Genomic DNA, 5,259 nt, shown 5'->3' with positions numbered 1-5,259 from the left:
TGCGCCTTGCCGGCCGCGGCGCGGGTCGCCCGCGAGGCCGAGACGGGCGGGACCGCCCCCATGGCCGGGCCCCTCCCGCGCCGCCCGTCTCCGTCCGAGGGGTTCCAGGGCTTCCAGCAGCCAGCCTGCGCTGCGCGCGCCCGACGAGACGAGCCGTGCGGTTGGGCGGTTGGCGGCGTCGTGGCTCGCTAGCTAGCTTTCCACCCCTGGCGTCCGTTACGTGGCCGAGCGCGGCCGCCACGTCCGGGCCGCCGCGGCCGCCGTGACGATCGGGTCCCGGGCGTTTGGCCGGGAGCGCATGCAAAAGGCGGAGCGGAGGGGAGAGGGTCCGCGTCACGGTCGCGGCAGCTCCTCCCCTCCCCCGCTGCGCGCCTTGGCGTCGGCGTCGTCTTCCCGCGGAGATCCGGAGCCCCCCCTGTTGCATGCGCCGGCCGTTGCTTTAATTATTTCTAATTGTTTCTTTTGACCATGGCCGCCGGCGTCGTGCTCTTACGCGCGAGAATACGAGTATTTTAGGACAGGGAGCCCCTGCTGAGATTTTTGCTTTTCGAAATAAATAACCTGCTGAGATCTGTGCTATCTGGTTTATTTGATTATATAATGTACACAGATTAATTTGATTATAGTATAGGGTTATATAAAACTATAATATAATTTATAATATAATGGACAATGACGACCGTATGTACGAGCACGAGTGGGATCTGCCCAGCGTCGCCATCATGTAGTGGGTTGGCCTGCTGGTTAATTAATAAATAGAGTATACGCCGCTCATCCCTTTTGGCTGGTATAAAAAATATATAGTAATTCTACCATGTTGGACACGATGGGATAGCGTCGTCATACCATACGTAGTATCATTATTATTAGCAGGGGGCACCGCATCTTTGTTTTGTCTCCATCCTTGCTTGTGTTTTTAGTACTAGGTCTGTACCCGTGCGTTGCTACGGGTAGGTAAAAAAAGTTTCCCACATGTGAGGATACAAGCAAACAAAGCTTCTAGATAAGAGCCAAACTCTTACACTCAATGGAGAAATATGTAAAGCTCAGTTGAAAATATAGCAAATATAGCCAACTCCATATACATTTATATTTTTCATCAAATAGTTCTATGCACATACGTTGCCACAGGAAGCAACAAATTTTCAAAGCAATAATTGGAAAGTTAAACAAAAAATATGGTACATAAGATATATTTTTTCAGTTATATATATATCCATGCCATACAATGATTTGAATATCGATTCCATAAGTCTAAATTCCTAAACACAGACCGAAAATGTCATATATTAATGCGGGACGCTCCATTTGCATATCCATCAGAGCTCCGCCCTACCATGTTCCTGTAGTCCTGTGTTCCCACCACCTCATCCATCTCCAATGGCGTCCCCAACATGCAAATGTCATATATTTCACAGTATACCTTCTAGAGAAAGTGATAAAAGGGGGGAAACTATTGCACCTGTGAACAAAAATACTACATATTATTACTCCTATATGCCACATATAATTGATCAAATCTTGGCCAAAATATTTGGGGCCTACCATGGCCTTGTAAACAATGTATAAACTGAAGGGTTCAAAGAAAATAATTAGCAGTGATTTAATTGGAGAAATGATAGTTGAACTGACCATACAAAATAACCTTTTGCTAATGTATGTGAAAAATAACATGCAAAAGTCAAAACAGCTGTCTGAATGATGTAAACAATAGGATCAAAAAGTTAATTTGGAAAATACAGAGTATGATAATGCTTTAAAAGAACCAAAGTGCTAATCAATAAATCATTTTTCTGACTCAAAGTATTGCAATCTCAAAATATTTCATGAGAGACTCAATTTCAATAATTTATAGACTCTGTGGATCCTTTTCCCTTTTCTTCAGGTGTTGGAGGATCCGTGAAGGTCATGTTGTTGCAAAACAACATTAACTATCTCCCATTATCGATACTTCCTAAAATTATAAGTGCTATAGAAAGTGGCATACCAGCCATCTAGGATTTAGATCAAACGTCATAGGTTAATTAGCACTTCTAACAATGCCGATTATAACATGGCAGGAGAAAAAAATATAGGATGATAGCTGTGTACGGATCAAAGTCAATCGATTCTAAAAAGAAATACGCTTGAGGTACCAAATCCTAAGGCTACTTAAGGAGTGCTAGTGACAATTGAAGGAGCACCAATTATTTCATGCTTCAATGGCAGATATATGCAGGGCAAACAAATCAATCAAAGGTTTCAGCATATAAGGGACCATACATGTGCAAGGAGGCCATGATGTTAAAACAAAACTTTACAAAGCATAGAAATATTCTGTAAGAGGAAAAAAAAATCAGTAGGCAAAGTGACTTAACTCTCTTAATATTATGTTCCGCGAAAAAAAACAGTAATGCTGGCTTGTGCTCCTTCCTCGCTGAGAAATTCCTAATAAGGTGGATTAGCAGTCTTGACTACAATCATGATATAGTCAGACAAAATCAGCATTTTAGCAAAAAGTGAGTTGTTCTTCGATTCCGAATATATTCTGCAATAAAATCTACAATCAAACTATGTGAATGAAAGACTTTCAATGATACATTAGCATGTCCAGTTGTCCACCATTTGATAAGCAGTCAAAACATCGAACAGGCTAGGGGCAGTGAGCGTAGACATGGTGTTGTTCCTACTGCAGCTCCGCGCTTGTGCATCTCAACTCTACTGAGCTCAATGATCTTTCTGCAAAGAAGCCAACCAAAGCTACATCACTAATTAGTTGTACTGAATGCGTATACTAAGTATACTATACTCAGATGTCCTGACTGTGTATACTGAACACTACACAAATGCTAGCAGATAGAAAGGTAATGCTGGGCATATATGAAAGGGATAAGTCTATTTTACAATCTGGAACTAGTCCAGAAGTCCGTTTTTCAACCTCCTACTACGAAACCGGGTAACCTAGGCCCTCGAACTGTCAAAACCGTCCGAATCACCCCCTCGAGCACTGTAGCAAGCTGTTTTGAAGGTGGTTTTGCACACGTGGCACGCGGGGCCCACAAGTCAGTCCACGTCAGCACCTCCCTCATTTCTTCCCTCTCAATGACAAGTGGGTCCCACTGCCACCTCCTCCTCCCTCCCTTCATCAGCCATGGAGGCGTAGGCCGAGCTCACCCCGCCGCCCCACCCGGCCACCTCGCCCCGGCACCTCGCGCCCTAGCGGCGCGGGCCCGTCGCCTCCTCTCCCTCTCCACCAGCGGCGGCACCCGCGCGCGCCGCCTCCGCCTCCTCCGCGGCCTCCTCCCTCGTCTCCCTCACGCCCACTCCCTCCGCTCGCACAGCCGCCCGCTCCCTCCGCTCGCACAGCCACCCGCTCCCTCCGCCGCCGCCCGCTCCATCGCACCGCTGCGCCGCCACCCGCTCGCACCGCCGCCCGCTACCTCCGCCGTCGCCCGCTCCCTCCGCCACCGCCACTGCCCGCTCCCTCCACCGCGACTCCCGCGCGTTGCGCCGCCACGCGGAAGGAGCCACCTCCCGCCGCCGCCACCGCCGCCCGCTTCCTCCGCCGCCGCCCGCTCGCACCGCCGCCCGCTCCGTCGGCGGCGTAATCGCGCCCGTGGTCCGCGTCCTCGACGCGGGCGCTGGGAGCGCGGCGGCCAAGGAGCGGGCGGCGCGGGTGCTCTGCAAGCTGGGTTCCTCGACTGCGCCCTCTCCCTCCCGCCCGCGGTGGCGGTGGGAGCGAGCGGCAGCGGCGGCGGAGGAGGGAGCGGGCGGCGGTGCGACGGAGCGGGCGGCGGCGGAGGGAGCGAGCGGGCGGAGGGGTAGGCAGAAAGGAGGAGGGAGTGGGTCCCACCTGGCAGTGTGGAAAGGTGTGATGACGTGTACTGCCATGTGGCCCCATGATGCCACGTCACAAAACAGCGGAAACCGCTTGCTACAGTACTTAGGGTTGTATTTCGGACGGTTTTGATTGTTCGAGGACCTTGGTTACCCGGTTTCGTAGTTCGGGGTTCAATTTCGGACGACCCGACGAGTTCAAGGTCCAAAAATAGACTTTTCCCTATATGAAATTATGAATATTGGTGAGAAATCTTCACCCAGTAGGACGACAGGTCAATCTCGAAGTTAACCATCAAAGGAACCACCACTGCGCCACTGACGACCCACATCAAGAACCCGCCTACTGCAAGGACCTAAGCATGGAGTTCAGTAAACACAGGTTAAGTAGAGAGAATGTAACAATAAGATTTCAGAAAACTAAGCAAAAGCTGGTTCAGTTTGCAAAGCAATGGGATCGAATCTACCTTGCATGATCTTCATACTGTATATATATCAAGGTTGCGGGCGCTCGTCAGCAACCGTAGGAATTTGCTATTGGACAGAAATTAACAACAAAAATCCTAATTGACCATGGACAGAAATTAACCGCGGGAATAGAAGAAGATGAGGAAATTGAAGAGTACCTTGAGCCGGCAGGGGAATCACCAACAATTCATCCATGAGCACGCGTCGATCTGAAGTCAATCTATAGAATTGAGGTGAAGTCACGCGGCCTAGAGGATCCACGGATGAAATCCTAATTTCTTATTAGACTATTGGAGGTTCATCACGGGGATAAGAAGAAAAATCATGTCGGGCCATTGGTTGCAAATCTGCGGGCGTCATGAATCAGAGACTGACCTGGACTCCTGGAGATGCTCGTCTGTGTGGGGGGCATGGCGCCTGGCAGGCGGTGGCAGATCGATGAGTCGATAGGGGACGGACGAACGCGACGGCGACGGTGATGGCGAGGGCGTCCGGCGTCCGCCCGGAGCTGGCACGGCCTCGATGGCGAGGGCGTCCGGCAATCGACCCGTTCTTGCCCTGGACGCTGGAGTCAGAGGGTTGCGCCGTCCGTGTGAAGACTCGGCGATGGCGGAGTCGGCATGGAGGCGGCGACGGTGATGGCGAGGACGTCCGGCGTCCGCCCGGAGCTGGCGCGGAATCGATGGAGAGGGCGTCCGGCGTCCGCCCGGAGCTGGCGCGGACTCTGGCGCGAACGGCGGCGGCGTGCGGGCGTGCGGGCGCGCGTTTGGCAGGGGGCGAGATCGGCGGCGGCGGCGTGCGGGAAGCGGGCGTCCGTTTTGGCAGGCGGCGAGATTCGTGCGGAAGGAAAAGGATCGCAGGCGAGATTCAAACGGACGAATCACCGCCGGAGGCTTAACCAAAGTTGAGGAGGGGAGAATGAGCACCAAAAAACGTCCCCCTTAGTCTTTTTTTTTATAGCAGAAATAGAAAAGA

General features: G+C 51.3%; 1 long non-coding RNA gene across 3 annotated transcripts; it reads right to left on the bottom strand.

The window, feature by feature from the left end:
- Positions 1 to 1,028: 1,028 nt before the first annotated feature.
- On the bottom strand, positions 1,029 to 5,050 carry LOC120650388. 3 transcript variants are annotated; one of them, XR_005665590.1, is made up of 4 exons: positions 4,660 to 5,050; positions 4,077 to 4,532; positions 2,358 to 2,718; positions 1,029 to 1,462 (listed from the first exon to the last, which is right to left on the bottom strand). It is a non-coding gene; the product is annotated as an uncharacterized LOC120650388 (long non-coding RNA). The 3 variants fall into 3 exon arrangements; XR_005665591.1 differs by having other exon boundaries at positions 4,077 to 4,504; XR_005665589.1 differs by lacking the exon at positions 4,660 to 5,050 and having other exon boundaries at positions 4,077 to 4,653.
- Between the last annotated feature and the right edge of the window lie 209 nt (positions 5,051 to 5,259).

Source organism: Panicum virgatum, chromosome 9K (genome assembly GCF_016808335.1).
Source record: "Panicum virgatum strain AP13 chromosome 9K, P.virgatum_v5, whole genome shotgun sequence".
In the NCBI taxonomy this organism is placed as follows: Eukaryota; Viridiplantae; Streptophyta; class Magnoliopsida; order Poales; family Poaceae; genus Panicum; species Panicum virgatum.
Note: the sequence above shows the minus strand (reverse complement) of the source record. Positions and strands in the feature narration are given on the sequence as shown.